Source organism: Oncorhynchus keta, chromosome 37 (assembly GCF_023373465.1).
Source record: "Oncorhynchus keta strain PuntledgeMale-10-30-2019 chromosome 37, Oket_V2, whole genome shotgun sequence".
Lineage (NCBI taxonomy): Eukaryota > Metazoa > Chordata > Actinopteri > Salmoniformes > Salmonidae > Oncorhynchus > Oncorhynchus keta.
The window spans coordinates 9765825-9779489 of record NC_068457.1 but is presented as its reverse complement, the minus strand read 5'-3'; positions in this window follow the sequence as shown (position 1 = coordinate 9779489).

Sequence of the window (13665 nt, the reverse complement as noted above, 5' to 3'; positions counted from 1 at the left end):
CTTTCTCTAAATAAGAATATATAAATAGCTAATTTGCTAATTGCTAATTTGCATAGTAGCTAACTTGCCGATCGAAAGGGAGGCAGAAAGAGGATGTTACTTAGAGAGAACAGGAGAGAGAGAGAGAGAGAGAGAGAGAGAGAGAGAGAGAGAGAGAGAGAGAGAGAGAGAGAGGGAGGAGGGTGTGTATCACGTGAAATAAAACAAACATATTGGCTCTGATTTCATCAGATAGGTGGCAGCAGGGTCCCAGTGCTGGTCTGAATTACAGCTGTTTATCTTCCAGCTTTCTTCAAGATTAATTAAATGCAAATGTAACACTGTGAATCATGGGAATACCTGCCAGAACCCTTATTAATACCTTCACTTAAAAACCCCTCTGCCGGTATCATTCATTTGCTAAAGCAAGGCAGCGATACTCTTCATTCTCCCCCTCTCCTCTCCCCCTCTCCTCTCCTACTCGCCTGAAAAACAATGCATGGATGGATGCCCAATTAGTCCAGAAGCACTCTTATCCTCCCTTCAGCCCCTGTGGCCCTCAGAGGACACCACGATAACCTGGCAACCTAGGTGGAGCCGCAGCCAAGTAGAGAGTGTTTGAAGGCTGCGGCTTGGCCGCCATCACGTCGGAGAAAGAACGAATTCCGTCACCATGTCATCCAGTACAAAGGATAAAAACAGATTCAACCGGAAATTCAATGTGGCACCACATATGGGATATATGAGGGTGCTTATACGTTCCTATCCCTTTTTCTTGAAAATACTAAAGGAAAAGTTGCCCTGCATGTGAAGCTGGTGTCATGTGTAGCTATCATAAGGTCTGTATAGATCTGTGTTTAATTTGGGGGCTGGGTGGTGGCAGGGAAGGGAGATCTGAAGCCGCCACAGGTTTGTGGCAGATGGCTCGGTGTCAGCTATGACAGGCAGCCAGTTCTCTGGCTTCCCCAGCAGATTTTTTGCCTCCCTCAGTCCTCCCTCCACCCTCTTCTATCCCCCTCCCACCCCTCTTTCCATCTTCTCTCCCACCACTTCTTATCTGTGATCAGGTAAATATGGGCACACTTTGGAAAGTTCTGCGGATGGATTCCGCCCCGGGCTGCAAGTTTGTGATTTAGCCCCATCTGTCACAGATCTTCAACTGGCGCCGGCTACCAGGAGGGACCTGGATTCTGTCCGTAGAACAGAGAGAGAGAGAGAGAGAGAGAGAGAGAGAGAGAGAGAGAGAGAGAGAGAGAGAGAGAGAGAGAGAGAGAGAGAGAGAGAGAGAGAGAGAGAAAAACAACACATTTGTGGTGTGAATGATTAGTGTGTCAGTGTTTCCTTCATTACCTGCTTCTCCCACTGATCTAATAAACTTCTACATGTCACATCTCCTCAGCACAATCCTTCCATAAAGCACACAATCGACAACAAAACCCCAGAACTTTATACACATTTTAAACCGACGAATAGCTTAGCTTTGATGTGGACGCCAAATCCAGAGCCCTCTATTCAACTAAGGCGCACGACATATCCATATCGTTGCTACAGAACTTGTCACCTCAATGAATGATCATCTGAAAGATGTGAAAGTTTGGGGAAAATCTGGAAGATTGAAAGTGAACCATATTGAGAGTAAAAGATTAGAGTGGGAGAAAGAAGACTAGTAAAGAGTAAGCTTCATAAAGTATGTGACGCACATTCACCATATGATGGATGCGTACCACATTTGTTGGCACGTACTTTAACTGAATAAATGAAAGTCAGGATTAGTGGTCTTTAAGTGGTGGCATTTGCATATGGAACTGCTTTGTGTTTGACACCTTTAATGGAAATCACAATGCATCAGTTAAAGTTCAAGAACTTCCAGAACCACTTTCTTATCCCGTCATTAGGCATTGTCCCAGTACAGGGAGGAGATACAATGCAGAACATCCCTGATTTCAAGCGAAGCCAAGATGTGACCAACCCCAACGTTCATTCTCCCAATTTCACCAAACAATCGATCGAATTAGGGTTATATCTGAATGACACTGAGACTAATGTTTAGAGACTATTGAAGTACATTTCACAGGAACCTTGACGTTTTCTTTTTGGGAGGCAGATTGCTACAATCAATACAGAGGTTCTCTGGAATAAAACGTCAACCATATTGAAAATGCATAGGATGATAGCCGATGTGCTATATCCTCCAGGCTGTTATACATTAGATAAAGATGTCGTAAACGCCACCAGCATCTCTCGACGGGATGGAAACTATGTGATGTAAAACTCTTGTTAGACATTTCCCATGGACCTTTGGGTTGAAAGAGAGAGAGAGTGGGTGGACTGATGGGGGAGGTACATAATTGATTAATGACTTATTTTTCACTTTAAGGCCTCTACTTTTCTATTTTCTTTCAGGATGCGGAGAGCCTCATTCATGTAACTTTAATTTATGAGGGACTATAGCTAGGTGGGACTGTGTCTCGGTGTTCAGCATACAGTATCACTAAGGAGAGGATGTTGTATCAGGAGAAGTTTTTGTTCAGGACTTCCGACTGTGTTGGTGGCAAAATGTGTAAATAATGTATATATAAAGTGGAAGGATTCTTGATCTACTATGGCTAACAGAGTATTGTAAGCTAGATGTAAATCAGACTAGTGTATACATGTCATGTGTACAGTGCTGTAAAAAAGGATTTGACCCCTTCCTGATTTCTTTTTCTTTTTGCACGTTTGTCACACTTAAATGTTTCAGATCATCAAACAAATTTAAATATTACACAAATATAACCCAAGTAAATACAAAATGCAGTTTTTAAGTGCTCATTTTATTTATTAGGGGAAAAAGCTATCCGAACCTTCATGGCCCTATGTAGCCCTACCTTCATTGCCCCCCTTGTTAAATCATGAATTTACTGTGGTTTATCACATTTTTTTGGCAAGCTGAGTTCAATTTCACTAACCACACCCAGGCCTGATTACTGCCAGACCTGTTGAATCAAGAAATCATTTAAATAGAACCTGTCTGACAAAGTGAAGTAGGCCAAAAGATCTCAAAAAGCAAGACATCATGTTGCGATCCAAAGAAATTCAGGAACAGTTGAGAAACAAAGTAATTGACATCTATCAGTCTGGAAAGGGTTACAAAGCCATTTCTAAAGCTTTGGGACTCCAGCAAACCACGGTGAGAGCCGTTATCCACAAATGGAGAACATTTGGAACAGTGGTGAACCTTCCCAGGAGTCGCCGGCCTACCAAAATTACCCCAAGAGCGCAGCGACGACTCATCCAAGAGGTCACAAAAGAACCCACAACAACATCTAAAGAACTGCAGGCCTCACTTGCCTCAGTTAAGGTCAGTGTTCATGACTCAACCATAAGAAAGAGACTGGGAAAAAATGGAATCCATGGCAGAGTTTCAAGGTGAAAACCACTGCTGACCAAAAAGAACATAAAAGCTCATCTCACTTTTGGCAAAAAAACATCTTGATGATCCCCAAGACGTTTTGGAAAATATTCTGTGGACTGACGAGACAAAAGTTGAACTTTTTGTAAGGTGTGCTTCTCGTTACATCTGGCGTAAAAGTAACACAGCATTTCAGAAAAAGATACCAATAATCAGATATGGTGGTGGTAGTGTGATGGTCTGGGGCTGCTTTGCTGCTTCAGGACCTGGACGACTTGCTGTGATTGATGGAACCATGAATTCTGCTCTCTACCAAAAAATCCTGAAGGAGAATGTCCGGCCCTCAGTTCGTAACCTCAAGATGAAGCGCACTTGGGTTCTGCAGCAGGACAATGATCCAGAACAAACCAGCAAGTCCACCTCTGAATGGCTTAAAAAAAAACTAAATTAAGGTTTTCGAGCGGCCTAGTCAAAGTCCGGAATTGAATCCGATTGAGATGCTGTGGCGTCACCTTAAAAAGGCGGTTCATGCTTGAAAACCCTCCAATGTGGCTGAATTAAAACAATTCTGCAAAGAGGAGTGGGCCAAAATTCCTCCACAGTGATGTGAAAGTGTCATTGCCAGTTATCGCAAACTCTTGATTGCAGTTGTTGCTGTTGAGGGTGGCACAACCAGTTCTTAGGTTTAGGGGGCAATTACGTGTTCACATAGAGCCATGAAGGTTTGGATAGCTTTTTACCCTTAATAAATAAAATCATCACTTGAAAACTGCATTTTGTGTTTACTTGGGTTATCTTTGTGTAATATTTAAATTTGATTGACGATCTGAAACATTTAAGTGTGACAAATGTGCAAAACAATAACAAATCAGGAAGGGGGCTGTCAACACTGTGCGCAACTGGTGAACTGAAGTCAGGTGCAGGAGAGCAGAGATGAGTGAACAGGCACACTTTATTTGGCAGAAGGAAAACAGTCGGACGCAACTGCGTAACGACACTCCCGCCAAAGGCAAAAGCGAATAGCGCACTTGTCACACAAATAATGTACAGCATACAATACCACGGGATCCAAACAAAGACCCGGCGAAAAACCAGCATGAAGCGTCACCCATGACACGTAACAAACAATTACACACACAGACATGGGGGGGAACAGAGGATAATATACGCAGAGTGATGAGGGGATGTAAAACAGGTGTGCGGAAAAACAAGACAAAACAAATGGAAAATGAAAGGTGGAGCGGCGATGGCTAGAAGACCGGTGATGGCGACCGCCGAGCGCCGCCCGAACAAGGAGAGGAGCCGACATCGGCGGGAGTCGTGACAGGGGCAAATACTTTTCACAGCACTGTGTATATATATATATATATATATATATATATATATATATATATTACACACACACACAAAGGGGGGGGGGGCAATTACTTACAGTTGAAGTCGGAAGTTTACATACTCCTTAGCCAAATACATTTTAAACTCAGTTTTTCACAATTCCTGATGTTTAATCCTAGTAAAAAGTTGCTGTCTCAGGTCAGTTAGGATCACCACCTTATTTTAAGAATGTGAAATGTCAGAATAATAGCAGAGAGAATGATTTATTTAAGCTTTTATTTCTTTCATCACATTCCCATTGGCTCAAAAGTTTACATACACTCAATTAGTATTTGGTGGCATTGCCTTTAAATTGTTTAACTTGGGTCAAATGTTTCGGCTAGCCTTCCACAAGCTTCCCACAAGTTGGGTGAATTTTCCTCATGACAGAGCTGGTGTAACTGAGTCAGGTTTGTAGGCCTCCTTGCTCGCACACACTTTTTCAGTTCTGCCTACACATTTTCTATAGGATTGAGGTCAGGGCTTTGTGATGCCCACTCCAATACCTTGCCTTTGTTGTCCTTTTAACCTTCGTCTACAGTTATGTTTGACTCCCCCCCCCTGGGAAATGTGTTCATGTTTGTGTTTTGGAGGATGGAGTCTGGTGTCTCCGAATGTAAATATTCGGATAAATTTACTGCCCCAAGGGGCAATAACAGCCATTACGAGTACTGTCTGATAACTACCAAAGGGGTAAGATAGACCATGTCTGATAATTACACCAGGGGTAAGAAAAACCATATCTGAACAGGGCTCCGGGCAGCCGAGCGGAAATGGAGGAAAACTCGCCTCCCTGCGGACCTGGCATCCTTTCACTCCCTCCTCTCTACATTTTCCTCCTCTGTCTCTGCTGCTAAAGCCACTTTCTACCATTTTAAATTCCAAGCATCTGCCTCTAACCCTAGGAAGCTCTTTGCCACCTTCTCCTCCCTCCTGAATCCTCCCCCCCCTCCCTCTCTGCAGATGACTTCGTCAACCATTTTGAAAAGAAGGTCGACGACATCCGATCCTCGTTTGCTAAGTCAAACGACACCGCTGGTTCTGCTCACACTGCCCTACCCTATGCTCTGACCTCTTTCTCCCCTCTCTCTCCAGATGAAATCTCGCGTCTTGTGACGGCCGGCCGCCCAACAACCTGCCCGCTTGACCCTATCCCTCCTCTCTTCTCCAGACCATTTCCGGAGACCTTCTCCCTTACCTCACCTCGCTCATCAACTCATCCCTGACCGCTGGCTACGTCCCTCCCGTCTTCAAGAGGCGAGAGTTGCACCCCTTCTGAAAAAACCTACACTCGATCCCTCCGATGTCAACAACTACAGACCAGTATCCCTTCTCTCTTTTCTCTCCAAAACTCTTGAGCGTGCCGTCCTTGGCCAGCTCTACCGCTATCTCTCTCAGAATGACCTTCTTGATCCAAATCAGTCAGGTTTCAAGACTAGTCATTCAACTGAGACTGCTCTTCTCTGTATCACGGAGGCGCTCCGCACTGCTAAAGCTAACTCTCTCTCTCTGCTCTCATCCTTCTAGACCTATCGGCTGCCTTCGATACTGTGAACCATCAGATCCTCCTCTCCACCCTCTCCCGAGTTGGGCATCTCCGGCGCGGCCACGCTTGGATTGCGGACAGGTCGCTCCTACCAGGTGGCGTGGCGAGAATCTGTCTCCTCACCACGCGCTCTCACCACTGGTGTCCCCCAGGGCTCTGTTCTAGGCCCTCTCTTATTCTCGCTATACACCAAGTCACTTGGCTCTGTCATAACCTCACATGGTCTCTCCTATCATTGCTATGCAGACGACCACAATTAATCTTCTCCTTTCCCCCTTCTGATGACCAGGTGGCGAATCGCATCTCTGCATGTCTGGCAGACATATCAGTGTGGATGACGGATCACCACCTCAAGCTGAACCTCAGCAAGACGGAGCTCCTCTTCCTCCCGGGAAGGACTGCCCGTTCCATGATCTCGCCATCACGGTTGACAACTCCATTGTGTCCTCCTCCCAGAGCGCTAAGAACCTTGGCGTGATCCTGGACAACACCCTGACGTTCTCAACTAACATCAAGGCGGTGTCCCGTTCCTGTAGGTTCATGCTCTACAACATCCGCAGAGTACGACCCTGCCTCACACAGGAAGCGGCGCAGGTCCTAATCCAGGCACTTGTCATCTCCCGTCTTGATTACTGCAACTCGCTGTTGGCTGGGCTCCCTGCCTGTGCCATTAAACCCCTACAACTCATCCAGAACGCCGCAGCCCGTCTGGTGTTCAACCTTCCCAAGTTCTCTCACGTCACCCCGCTCCTCCGCTCTCTCCACTGGCTTCCAGTTGAAGCTCGCATCCGCTACAAGACCATGGTGCTTTCCTACGGAGCTGTGAGGGGAACGGCACCTCAGTACCTCCAGGCTCTGATCAGGCCCTACACCCAAACAAGGGCACTGCGTTCATCCACCTCTGGCCTGCTCGCCTCCCTACCACTGAGGAAGTACAGTTCCCGCTCAGCCCAGTCAAAACTGTTCGCTGAATGGTGGAACAAACTCCCTCACGACGCCAGGACAGGGGTCAATCACCACCTTCCGGAGACACCTGAAACCCCACCTCTTCAAGGAATACCTAGGATAGGGTAAGTAAGGGTAAGTAATCCTTCTCACCCCCTTCTCCCCCAAAAAAAAAAAAAAAATAAAAAAATAAATAAAAATAAAAATAAAAATAAGATTTAGATGCAAGTGGCTGTTCCACTGGATGTCATAAGGTGTATGCACCAATTTGTAAGTCGCTCTGGATAAGAGCGTCTGCTAAATGACTTAAATGTAAATGTAAATAATAATAATGTAATGATAACTACCCCAGGGGCAAGAGGAACCATGTCGGTAAACTACCCCAGGGGTAAGATAAACCATTTCTGATAACTACCCCAGGGGTAAGAGGAACCATGTCTGATAACTACCCCAGGGTAAGAGGAACCATGTCTGATAACTACCCCAGGGGCAAGAGGAACCATGTCTGATAACTACCCCAGGGGTAAGATAAACCATGTCTGATAACTACCCCAGGGGTAAGAGGAACCATGTCTGATAACTACCCCAGGTGTAAGAGGAACCATGTCTGATAACAGCCCCAGGAGTAAGAGGAACCATGTCTGATAACTACCCCAGGGGTAAGAGGAACCATGTCTGATAACTTCCCCAGGGGTAAGAGGAACCATGTCTGATAACTACCCCAGGGGCAAGAGGAACCATGTCTGATAACTACCCCAGGGGTAAGAGGAACCATGTCTGATAACTTCCCCAGGGGTAAGAGGAACCATGTCTGATAACTACCCCAGGGGTAAGAAGAACCATGTCGGAAAACTACCCAAGGGGTAAGAGGCATGCTTAGTGAAGCAGGTGAACTGCCCCAGCGGTGGTAAACATGATGGCAAGGGACGCTAGAAATAGCAATAAAATGTATCATTAACCTTTGAAGATCTTCCTCTCGTTGCAATCCAAAGGGTCCCAGCTACATCACAAATGGTTGATTTGTTCGGTAAAGTCCTTCTTTATGCCCCCAAAAGGTCAGTTTAGTTGGTGCGCTTCATTCAATAATCCACCTGTTTCCCCTCGTTCAAAATGCATACAAAATGAATCCCAAACGTTACCAATAAACTTGGTCCAAACAAGTCAAATAACGTTTCTAATCAATCCTCAGGTAGCCTAATATGTAAATAAACAATACAATTCAAGACAGAGAATAGTATGTTCATTACCGGAGATAAATAACGAAGTGTGCGCCCTCACCGGAACACGCAACAAACACCACAGCCAAAATGAGAGCCACTTAGAAAAACTACAAATTCTAGCTCATTTGTCAAAAGACAAGCCTGAAACTCTTTCTAAAGACTGTTGACATCTACTGGAAGCCCTAGGAACTGCAATCTGGGAGGTATTCCATTGATTTCCCCATAGACAGGCATTTTGAATGGTGTCAACTCCAAAAAAAGAACATTCTGGATTCTCCTCGGGTTTTTGCCTGCTATATCAGTTCTGTTATACTAACAGACATTATTTTAACAGTTTTGGAAACTTTAGAGTTTACTTTGGGAACTTCATTCATCCAAACTTCTGAATACTGCCCCCTATCCCTAAGACGTTAAGCCATTGTGTCACAACTTTGAAAGTATGCTTGGGGTCATTGTCCATTTGGAAGACCCATTTGTGACCAAGCTTTAACTTCCTGACGGATGTCTTGAGATGTTGCTTCAATATATCCACATAATTTTCTTCCTTCATGATGCCATCTATTTTGTGAAGTGCACCAGTCCCTCCTGCAGCAAAGCACCCCCAAAACATGATGCTGCCACCCCTGTGCTTCACACTTGGGATGGTGTTCTTCAGCTTGCAAGCCTTGCCCTTCTTCCGCCAAACGTAACTATGGTATATATGGCCAAACAGTTCTATTTATGTTTCATCAGACCAGAGGACATTTCTCCAAAAAGTACATTTAAGTCATTTAGCAGACACTCTTATCCAGAAGTACGATCTTTGTCCTTATGTGCAGTTGCAAACTGTAGTCTGTCTTTTTTATGGTGGTTTTGGAGCAGTGGCTTCTTCCTTGCTGAGCCGTCTTTCAGGTTATGTCGATATGGGACTCGTTTTACTGTGGATATAGATACTTTTGTACCTGTTTCCTCCAGTATCTTCACAAGGTCCTTTGCTGTTGTTCTGGGATTGATTTGCACTTTTCACACTAAAGTACATTCATCTCTAGGAGACAGAACGCGTCTCCTTCCTGAGCGGTATGACGGCTGCATGGTCCCATAGTGTTTATGCTTCCGTACTATTGTTTGTATAGATGAATGTGGTACCTTCAGGCGTTTGGAAATTTCTTCGAGGATGAACCAGATTTGTGGAGGTCTACAATTTTTTTCTGAGATCTTGGCTGATTTTTTTTTCTCCCATGATGTCAAGCAAAGAGGCACTGAGTTTGAAGGTAGGCCTTGAAATACCTCCACAGGTATACTTCCAATTGACTGAAATTATGTTAATTAGCCTATCAGAAGCTTCTAAAGGCATGACATAATTTCTGGAATTTTCCAAGTTGTTCGAAGGCACAGTCAACTTCGTGTAGATAAACTTCTGACCCACTGGAATTTGTGGAGTGGTTTAAAAACAAGTTTGAATTATTCCATTAAAACTTGTTTTTCAACCATTCCACAAATGTCTTGTTAACAAACTATAGTTTTGGCAAGTCGGTAGGACATCTACTTTGTGCATGACACAGGTACATTTTCCATCAATTGTTTACAGACAGATTTTTTCACTTATAATTCACTGTATCACAATTCCAGTGGGTCAGAAGTTTACATACACTAAGTTGGCTGTGCCTTTAAACAGCTTTGAATGTTGTGGGGGTGCTTTGCTACAGGGAGGACTGGAGTACTTCACAAAATAAATGGCAACATGAGGAAGGAAAACTATGTGGATATATTGAAGCAACATCTCAACACATCAGTCAGGAAGTTAAAGCTTGGTCGTAAATGGGTCTTCCAAATGGACAATGACCCCAAGCGTACTTCCAAAGTTGTGGGTAAATGGCTTAAGCACAACAAAGGCAAGGCATTGGAGTGGCCATCAGAAAGCCCTTTCCTCAATCATATGAAAATGTGTGGGCAGATCTGAAAAAGCATGTGCAAGCAAGGAGGCCTACAAACCTGATTCAGTTACACCAGCTCTGTCAGGAGGAATGGGCCAAAATTCACCCAACTTGTTGTGGGAAGCTTGTGGAAGGCCACCCGAAACGTTTGACCAAAGTTAAACCATTTAAAGGCAATGCTACCAAATACTAATTGAGTGTATGTAAACTTCTGACCCACTGGGAATGTGTTGAAAGAAATAAGAGCTGAAATAAATCATTCTCTCTACTATTATTCTGACATATTACATTCTTAAAATAAAGTGGTGATCCTAACTGACATAAAACAGGGCATTTTTACTAAGATTAAACATCAGGAATTGTGAAAAACTGAGTTTAAATATATTTTGCTAAGGTATATTTAAACTTCCGACTTCAACTGTGTATATATATATATATATTATATTATATATATATATAATACTGTATATACTGTATGGGTACCTTTTCAGATCTGCACTTTTTAGGTGGTCTGCTGTGGTCTCTGACATCAAAGGAATATATTTTTTTAAACAAGTGAGAATATGTATGATCATCTATATGATTAGACGGAAGTCATGTCATGCCAACGTCTGCATGCCAACGTCAAGTCCTTTACTATTAGGGATTTCCTGCCTTCTACTTCCTGGTAATGAGCTCGGACCATAGAACTGATAGTTAGCATTTTTAACCATTATAATCCTGACTCTGAGCCATTACCCATTCACTAGACAGTGGAAGGTAATGACTTGGGAACATTTTGAGTGTTAAATTGAGTTTTTCCTCACCGGTCAAGTAATCTCTCCTTGCATGTTAACCTTGTCATATTTGACCTATTTATTTGGTAAAACATGCCGCAATAATCTGAATATATTACAACACAGTGGCATACCGTAAGCTTTCAGACTCTGAATTCAATAACCATTCAGAAATAGGAAATCAGTATAATGCCGGCGGTAGTTAATGGCAAATGGGATGTACGGTATGAGAGAATGATTCATCTTCTTTCGGGCAGACACATGGAAATGGACTCAGTACTGAATGGATGTGTGCTAATCGGTCAAATATTGTAGATCAAAATGATGTAACAGCTATTTTACTTCATTGAACGTTTTTACAGTCATATACTGTACTAAAGCCTTTGCAAAATAATCACGAGTAGGGTCAGTCGACGCATTTACTATAAGTCCCTTTCATACCGGAGGCTCATTCAAAGTGACACCCTTGTGACTATTTTGTTACTTCCTTGCTATTCACGAGGATTGTTTGAATTAGAAAAGCCCCTTAAATCAGTATTCTCAGTTTTCCTTTCACTCCGAGACATGAATTTTCTTTTCGCTGGCACATATATATATATATTTTTACATGGACACAGTGTTCGAAGCTGACAATGAACAGGGGTGTCCTACGTAGTAGTAGCTCACCTTTTCAAGACGAACGATAGAAAGGAAAAGCAGAAAGTTGTTGTTTTTTTACCTGAAAGGATCCTGTTTTTTCCCTCCTCTCCCCGCTTATACCACAATTTGAGTTCATGTTCGTCCAATTTCACTTAACTATCTTAACATGGTGTCCTCTGGCAAATGTCTGGCCTCCTGCAAAACCCCGTAGTCTTTTTAAAGAGCGGCTCAGGTACATACAATTCAGCTGCAGGAAAAACAGATACATATTTTATGAAACAAAAAACCTCAAAGCAGAACCTAGATATTAGTCACTTTAGTAATTAAAAATGTATATTGCTCTGTGCAGTCTCATGTTGTGCATTATTAAAACCTGATTTTTCGAAAGTTACATCGGCTCAAAAGGATTTTTAATGCCAAACAGTCCCTCAGAGTGACTATGTGCACTTCACTCGTCTCCTGTGGGTGAATTAACGAGTCCTGTACCGAATGAAAAACATGCACAAATGTATATCGGCAGGAATCTTACCCACTAGGTATGAAAGTGACACAGAAAAAAAAACAAATCCGAGATGCTCAAAACATACAGTTGTAACCCAAATGACAGAAAAATAAATACATTCAATGTTCTACCAAAAACACCATAATTTTCTATTAAATATGAATAAGATTATGATTAACATTAGAAGAAGAAGAAAATCCAACAAAAAAGTCATTATTGTCTACATGGATACTGTATATTTACATGGATGGTAGTTCCCAGTAACAGCCAACTCGGAAACACACGTAGAGGCCACATATCTTATTCAAATGATTACCTTGGTGGAGTAGCAGAGTAAAGTCCTTTAAGACTTGGTTAAGGTTAGCCAGTAGTGTGACAATCCCCTTCCTGCTCCATATGAGGAGAAAGCATTGGTATGCTGCCTTAAAATAGGCATCAGTGTTTACACCAAGGGAAAACCCAAAATCTGCTCCCCATTAACAGCTGTTGCAATAGAAACATGGCTCATGCCACTAAAATCATTTTTTAAATAGCACAGCCAGTTATCCACTGGAAAATGGAAAATGACTTCACAGACTTAAAGGGGCAATCTGCTGCTGTCACATCCATTTTTGGACACAATTTACTGATATGTGCCCATTGATTATTGAAGAATAATAATGCATAAATGTTTAGCTCAGCTGTTGAACCCCATCAGAAGCTTGTTTTACTCCAATGTTTGCACGCAAAGTAAGTGTAAACAAACACTACATAGCCTCAAAGCCTGGTCAAAACTATAATTGTGATATGAATGGTCAGTCCTTGCATCCTAGCTTTGTCTATCAATTTGAGAGTGGTTAGATTTCTCCAGCCCCATCCCTCAGCTTTTTACCAAAACACTTTATTATTGTTTCAACAGCTGACTGCCGCTTTAAGATGTAACTTTCTCCCCCCAAAAATAACAAAATGTCCCATATTAGCTGTTTAAATGTACACATTTGGTATTTGTATTTGGTGAACACAATCTGGAAAAAAAAGTATAGGTAGTAGCTTCGATATAAACATGATGATGATCGACCATGTTGAACATGATCAGCCATGTTTTGAAATATATCAAAACAGCTGCCTGACAAAAGGTTGTTTCACAGAAAACACACTTATAATTTGAAGAAGCTGGCCTACTAGATATTGCTATAGCTAGCAGTACTAATACAGCTAGCTAGCACTGCATCTAGCTGTACTTTAGCACTTAGTTGTACAGCTACAGCTAGTGTAACGGATTATGAAACGGCTAGCTTAGTTAGCGGTGCGCGCTAAATAGCGTTTCAATCGGTGACGTCACTTGCTCTGAGACCTTGAAGTAGTAGTTCCCCTTGCTCTGCAAGGGCCGCGGCTTTTGTG